This window comes from Mus pahari, chromosome 17 (genome assembly GCF_900095145.1).
Source record: "Mus pahari chromosome 17, PAHARI_EIJ_v1.1, whole genome shotgun sequence".
Lineage (NCBI taxonomy): Eukaryota > Metazoa > Chordata > Mammalia > Rodentia > Muridae > Mus > Mus pahari.
This window is the reverse complement of record NC_034606.1, coordinates 5,107,984-5,116,141: the sequence shown is the minus strand read 5'-3', so window position 1 is coordinate 5,116,141 and position 8,158 is coordinate 5,107,984. Positions and strand designations below refer to the sequence as shown.

At 44.4% G+C, this 8,158-nt stretch overlaps 1 pseudogene; it reads right to left on the bottom strand.

Annotated features, from left to right (window-relative positions):
• Positions 1-333: 333 nt before the first annotated feature.
• On the bottom strand, positions 334-689 carry LOC110334470 (annotated as a pseudogene).
• Positions 690-8,158: the final 7,469 nt, after the last annotated feature.

The following is an 8,158-nucleotide window of genomic DNA, read 5'->3' as shown; positions in this document are numbered from 1 at the left end:
AAAAAAAAAAAAAAAAAAACTTGTTGCATGCATTTGATTGGTTCTGTTTGTAGGTTTAATAATTTAGTAGTTTCCTAGTTGACCTAAACCAATTTCTCTACCATTACCATATAATCTTGGTAAACGTTGCTAAACGTCATTTTTTTTTTATCATTTCGATTTTATTTTGTATTTAGAATAGTAACCTTGGTATTCAGATCAGAATGCACAGCAGGTATCCAGGAATATCTTATTAGGATGTAACAAAGCTAAAAATCCCGCCAGAACCAAACATTGGCGACAGGACAGCTTAACCTGTGTCCTGGTGGGAGACACAATGACTGGAAACTGGCTTCACTCCATACACTGGCCTAGCTCCAGGGTCTTCATGGCTTCCTCCAGCTTCAGCACTCCTCTTTGCTGGCGCAGGCGGTACCTCACAGCCACGGACTAAAACATCCATTTAGCCCGAACCTTGTTGTTTTGAGAGCCATAAATGAAGTTCTTGATAAGTTCTTCGGGAGATTCCAGGTTCTTCACTCAAACATGGCCTGGCTCACCTGCTCAATGCGAGGCATTCAAGATCCCTGTGGGCCAAACAGAGAATTTAGCACCAGCAACTGGACCTGGAATACTTCTGGATCTTTCAGGTCTTTAGGAACTTTCACCCACTGGGGGATGTCTTTACGGGTCACGAGTATTCCCATCATAATTTCTGCCAAGGAACAGACTTCAGAGAAGACTAGATCAAACTTATCCACGATGGCCTTTTTGTTTTTTCAAGATAGGGTTTCTCTATATAGCCCTGGCTGCTGTCCTAGAACTCATTCTGTAGACCGGGCTGGCCTTGAACTCAGAAATCTGCCTGCCTCTGCCTCCCAAGTGCTGGGATTAAAGGCGTGTGCCACCACGCCCAGTTTAACGTCATTTTGAAGTTCCCACCATTTTCTTCTTATTCCATTTTCTATGGATATTTTTGTTACTTTAGAGTACTCCTGCCTACAAAGTCTTTCTGCGGCTATGACAGGAACTGCATGCAGTCTTCATGCCAGCATGGGCAGAAGTAACAGCTTTACTCACAAAAGTCTTTCAGTCGGCATCCCTCTATTCATTTAGATCTTCCAGTTCTTTCATGAGTAGTTTTTCATTCAAGTGCTGTACATGTTTGGGTAGTTAAACCAACAAATCTCAATTGTGAGCAATTATAAAATGCTATTTTGCTGTTTTGTCCTATTGACAGCTTGAATAAAGACTCTTCCTGGTGGTCTCTTTGCAGGTTTTGAGATCTGGGCACAACAGAATCTCAAATGGCAGAGAGGCACTTAAAGAAATGTTCAGCATCCTTAGTCATCAGCGAAATGCAAATCAAAACAACCTGAGAATCCACCCTACACCAATCAGTATGGCGAAGATCAAAAACTCAGGTGACAACACATGCTGGTGAGAATATGGAGAAAGAGGAACACTCCTCCATTGCTGGTGGGATTGCAAGCTGGTATAATCACTCTGGTAATCAATCTAGAGGTTTCTCAGAAAATTGGAAATAATTCTTCCTGAAGGCCCAGCTATATTATTACTGGGCATATACCCAAACGATGCCAGAAAGATAAAGAAAATGTGGTTCATTGACACAATGGAATACTATTCAGCTACTAAGAATGAGGACATCATGAGTTTTGCAGGCAAATGGATGAAATCAGAAAATATCTTGAGTGAGGTTATAAAACCCCCAAAGACATGCATGGTATATACTCACTGATATGTGGATATTAGCCAAAAAGTACAGAATACTCATGATACAACCCACAGACCGTAAGAAGTGTAACAAGAAGAAAGGCCCAAGTGAGAATCCTTCAATCCCACTTAGAAAGGGAAAAAGAAAGGGAAAAAATCACAGGAAGCAGAGGAAAGGAGGGACCCGAGTGGGAGAGGGGAGGGGAAAGTGGGGAGGTTCAGGTTTTCGGGGAGATGGGAGATAAGCCTAGAGGGCTAGGAGAATGAATGGAAATATGCAGCTGCTAGGGGTGGGGAGTAGGGGAAATCTCTAGAAAGTCCTTGAGTCCTGGGATGTAAGAGGCTCCCAGGATTCAGGGGGGTGAACTTAGCTGAAATGTCCAACAGCTGGGAAATGGAATTTGAAGAGACCACCTCCAGTAGATAGACATGGCTCCCAGTAGAGGGATGGGTCACCCATCTACCTTCAAAATTTTTGACCCAGAATTGTTCCTGTCTAAAAGAAATGCAGGGCCAAAAATGAAGCAGACTGAAGAGTTGACCCGCCCAACTCAAGATCCATCCCATGGGTGGGACCCAGCTCTGACACTATGACTGATGCCATGTTGTGCTTACAGACAAGCGCCTAGCATGGCTGTCTTCTGACAGGCTCTACCAGCAGCTGACTGAGACAATTGCAGATACTTACAGCCAAGCATTGGACTGAGGTCTCTGAACCCTATGGAAGAGTTAGGGGAAGGACTGAAGGAGCTGAAGGAGATGGCAACTGGATAGGAAGACCAGCAGAGTCAACTAACAAGTGGGGAGCTCCCAGAGACTAAGCCACCAACCAAAGAGCATACATGGGCTGGCCCATGTACCAGAGGACTGCCTTGTCTGGCCTCAGAGAGGATGTGCCTAATCCTGTAGAGACTTAATGCCCAAGGGAAGGGAGATGGATGGGGGGATGCACCCTCTCAGAGGCAAAGGGGAGAGATATGGGGTGAAGAACTCTAAGGGGGGGGACTGGGAGTGGGGCAGCATTTGGAATGTAAATAAATAAAATTAATTTTAAAATGCTATTTTTAAAATTTGGTATTCATTAATCCATTGCTTTTTAGATTTATTTTTATTATTTTTAATTCTGTATATGTGCATGTATGTGAGTGTGGATACCCTCAGAAGCCAGAGGTGTTGCAGCCTCTGGAGCTGGAATTACAGGCTGTTGTGAACTACCTGACATGGGTGGGTGCTGGGAGCTATGCTGAGGTTCTCTGCATGTTCACAATAGGTGACACGACTCTCCAGCCCCCTTTCCATGCGCAAACCTTAGTGAATTATTTGTAGACTTGTTTCCCTCGTGGATTGGCTTTGGTAGATTCCTCAAGGTTTACATAGAAGTCACTTCATGCACAACAAATAGGGGTAGTTTTGTTTGTCTCTTTCAATGCTTACCTTTTATTTCCTTTTCTAGCCTCTGCATGGTCTAGAATGTCAACCATTTGTTTAATAAGTAAATGCAGGCATCCTGGTCTTATTGCTTTTGAAGCAATGTGGATTTTTCATTTGTTTGTTTCTTTCTTTCTTTGGTTTTGTTGTTAAGGGTCCTGTGTAGCCCAGGCTGGCTTCAAACTTACTATGTAGTTGAGGATGACTTTGAACTCCCGATCACCCTGCCTCTGCTTCCCAAGTGCTGGAGTTCAGATAGGAACCACAATTCTGGCATCACATGAGGTTTGACTCATGGATGTACTCACATGTGAATTTTATTCCTCTGTATCTATTACATTAATTTCATTTTTTTAAATATGTAGGCATCTCATGATGTTATCCAAGTGGGCCTCAAACTTCTGGATTTAAGCAATCTTCTGCCTCAGACTTGTGAGAAGCTAGAACTACTTGACCCACTTTCGGTTGATTTCTTAATAATTTATAACCAACCTTGAATTCCTGGTATAAACCTACTTGCATGTTTATATGTTGCAGAACACATTACCGCTATAGTAGGAGCCTCTGTGGTTACCCACAGTATCCCTCACAGAATCAGGCCTGTGGATACCCCCCTAGAGGAGCGGGAGTCAGTAGACCTATACCCGAGAGTGCAGCCCTCACTACCTACCATCTGTGTCCATCCCTTACCTGTAGATGACTATGCCTGCCTCTACAGAAGATGGCACTGTTACTGAAGAGGGAACTCCATGTATGTTGCTATGCAGAATTCACCACCCATGCCAGTGGGAGACTTTCTAAATGATGTGGCTATTTTGAGGTCACCCACACTCTTGAAAGTGACCCCCCTCTCTGGAGCTCTCCTGAGCCCAGATACACTAAGATACACCTGAGTGGAACTGTTCTTGTGGTCTGTGGCCAGAGCTATGTCCGAGGTGAATAGGTTAGTTCTCCACTGCAGGTTGTTGACTCAAAGACCCACTAACAAAACTCAATATTTCACACATCCCAATATTTGAAAAATAGCTTAAGCCAACAATTACTTAGTCATTTAGAAATCCTCCAGCTGGGCTGGAGAGATGGCTCAGCGGGTAAGAGCACTGACAGCTCTTTTGAAGATCTTGAGTTCAAATCCCAGCAACCACATGGTGGCTCACAACCATCTGTAATGAGATCTGACGCCCTCTTCTGGTGTGTCTGAAGACAGCTAGAATATACGTACATATAATAAATAAATAAATCTTGGGACAGGAGTGAGCAGGGCTAGAGTGAGAAAGAAAGAAAAAGAAAGAAAGAAAGAAAGAAAGAAAGAAAGAAAGAAAGAAAGAAAGAAAGAAAGAAAGAAAGAAAATCCTCCAGCCACCTCACCTATTCCATGGAGCTTCATTAAGCCATGGCTGCGACATTGATATGATATCTTCTGAACGGTTAGCCACTTACGGCCACTGAGTTTTCTGACTCGGAAAGCCCTGTTTGCGGCTGGAAAGCGTCCGATTCTTTGGGTACTGCCTTAGTTGGGGTTTTACTGCTGTGATCAGACCCCATTACCAAGGCAATTCTTCTCTTTTTTTTTTTTGTTTTATTTTTTTATTAGATATTTTCTTTATTTACATTTCAAATGTTATCCCAAAAGTTCCCTATACCCACCCCCCCCACGCCAAGGCAACTCTTAAAGGAACAACATTTAATTGGGGCTGGCTTACAAGCTTTCAGTACACTATCATCAAGGCGGGAACATGGCAGCATTCAGGCAGGCATGGTGCAGGAGGAGCTGAGAGTTCTACATCTTCATCTGAAGGCTGCTGGTGGAAGACTCACTTCCAGGCATTTAGGATAGGGTCTTAAAGCCCACACCCACAGTGACACACCTACTCCAACGAGGCCACACCTCTAAATAGTGCCACTCTATTGTCCAAGCACATTAAACTCGTGACAGGTGCCCTCTTGTCCTTCAGCTCTTCTGGAAGTGGCTCCCTCATAAACCTCTGTGTTGTCCCGTGCTCTAAGTTATTGTGTCATCTGCTTCACATCCCCTACAGGTCTCAGGATAGTATCAGTTTCATGGAAGAACTGACAAATATTCTGTTTCTAGAAGAGATCATATACACAGATACCAGTTTTCCTTTGGAAGATCTGTTATTTAAAATTCAATTATTAGCCAAGAGGTAGCGGCACAGACTTTTAATCCCAGCACCTAGGCGGCAGAGGCAGGCAGACCCGGGGAGTTCAAGACCAGCCTGGTCTACAGAACAAATTCTAGGATAGCAAGGGCTGCATAGAGAAATCCTGTCTTGAAAAACCACCACCATCACCACCACCACCACCAAAACCTAAATTTAATTCTCTTAGTTATAAAGACCACTCAAATTATCTATTTCACACTAGGTGTGCTGGAGTTTTTGCGTTTTGTTTTTATGAACCTGATACAAAGCTAGGGTTCATCTCGGAAGACAGAATCTCATCTGAGAAAATGCCTCTGCCTACCTTACTGGCTTGAAAGGAAGCCTGCAAGACTTGTTCTCGGTCGATGACGGATGTGGGAGGGCCTGCCCACTGTGGGTGGGGCCACCCCGGGCTTGTATAAGAAAACAGGCTGAGCAAGCCAATAAGCGGCATTCTTCCACGGTCTCTGCTGGAGATCCTTCCTCTGCTTCCCTCAGTGACAGACTGTGCTGGGGACTTCAAAGCCAAACGAACCCTATCCCCCTCACGTTGCTTTGGTCATGGTCTTTATCACAGTAATAGACACGCAGGGCACCAGCTAAAAGAGCTTGGTTTCTGCTTTTAAAACATGCCTATGGCCAACCATGGTAGTTTACACCTTTCATCCCAGGCAGAGGCAGGCGGATCTCAGGGTTCAAGTGCAGCCTGGTCCACATAATGAGTTCCAGGAGAGCCAGGGCTATGTAGAGAGACTCTGCCTCAAAACAAACAAACAATAAAGAATCCCATTTTATCTCACTGTAATTTTTTTTTAGTAGTGTAATCTTTTGTAGTAATCTTTAGGGCTTATTTCACTGGGGGTGGGGGTGGGGGTGAGGGTGGGGGATGTTGTGGATAGCCCTGGGGCTAATTATATTTGAGTGGTTTCGAACAAGGAATGAGTCAACACTCAGGTGATTTCCTGTAAACCTGATTCACACTTTAGTTTGTAAAATAAAGGAGAGCTGATGATTGGGCAGATAGAAGGGCAGGTGGAGCAGAAAGTGGGGAAGAGAAGAAGGAGAAAATGGAAGAGGGAGAGGACGCAGAGGAGGAGGAAGACAAAGAAAAGCAGAGCAGAAGTACATGGCCTGGAGAAACTGCAAGTTCTAAGGGGTCTCACAAGCTGTGGAAGATGGAAGTTTAGCGGTAGAGCTGCCCAATCTAGGTGCACAGCTTGTAATCATATTAACTGTGTTGTGTTTTCCTTGCCAGGGCATATTTGGGATGGGGATTTACTGCTATAGGCTTGTACACTAGGCATATCTGTTCTACCTCTGACCTATACTTAACAGCTTGCATTACATGTTTGATGTGTGTTCAGTGGACAGCTATCTCCCTGCATTATTCCTCATAGCTAATTCTTTGTGATTTATCCGTCTTACTACTTATCTCTGCATTGCAATGATCTTTTTATAGGAAGATCTGTTTCATTACGTTTGCCTTTATTGCAGTTTTCTCAATGATTTTTCACTCTTTATTGCTTTTTTCTTTGGCCTTTTCTAGGTTAGGTGAGAATTTTCCCTTTTTTTTTTTTTTTTTTTTTTTTTCAGTACTAAAAAACAAACCTAGGATCTTGCACTTGCTATGCAAGTCCTGTTCCATTGTGTGTTACCCCAGGCCCTTCTTAGTCTGCTGTCAAGAACAGAAGTAGGACCTTCTGTATACAGCCCACGTGGCTTCCACTGGGCAACACAGGGCATGGGTTAGCCTGGTTGCTGCTGGGCATAGGCAAAGTCCTACTCTGACACCACCCGAGTGGGCAAAAAGTGTCTCATTATGGGGGTGGATAACGTGGAAGCCTGGGCCGCCTGTGTGGTCTCTGCTGCTGGTAGGGATGGAATTCTCAGGTCCCAATATGGCCTGGTTTACAGCATCCTGAGTGGTTTTATATTCACACTGTACACTCAGCACTTGCTTCACAGCCCAGGAAGGGTAGGCGTCCAGGCTCCCATTCAGCCTTTTCTAACAGTGGTGGAATGGGGGCCACAGCTTCTCTGTGGTATTTGGCTACAGTTAGAGCCATTTTTTCAACGGAAAGTGTTCTGTTCTGGCTTAGCTGCCCCTTTTCAGGGCCCTGGCTGGCGAGGGAAGGCTTTGTTGGAACCTTTTTCTCTTCTTAGCCTGTTGGCATTTCGAAGCTGCTGACTTATTCCCTTCCAAACCCAAGATATATTAGGCAAAGAAAAACCAAAACCCACTGGGAACTCGCTACCATGCTGTTCCTTGGGTCACCATGTCCCTAGGTGATCTGTCTTCTCTCCATGGCCAGAATGTTGGACGTTGCCGGTTCTGTTGTTGGTCTTTGCCATGCTAGGGGTCAAAGCCAGGGCCTCAAACTCAGCTCCTGCCTCATTATGTTTGTCTCTATATAACACTCTTAGGTCTTAGTTGTACTTAGTACGGGAGATAGCTTGAAGTTATTGATCATCTAGCTATTTGTTCTGTGTGCAAATGTGCATGCGCACACGGATGTCAGAGTTATGTCTCTCCCTACTTCATTTTGGAGGCACAGTCTCTTGTTATTTGGACTGAGGCAGTGTGTGTATGCTTCTAGCTGACTCTCCTCTCTCTTCCTCTGACTCCAAGAGAAGTTCTAAGGTGTGAACTTAGATAATGGGTTCCACACTTTGATCTCAGGCCAACTCATCAGGCCTGTAGGGCAAGTATGTTCATCCACTGAGTCATCTCACCAGCCCAGCTTCTCTATTTCCTGTCCTTCCATCCTTGACATATGGCTTTCATGACACACTTCAGAGAGATACATCATACCCATACAGTAAGGTGACAATACCTAAATATGAACACCCTTTCC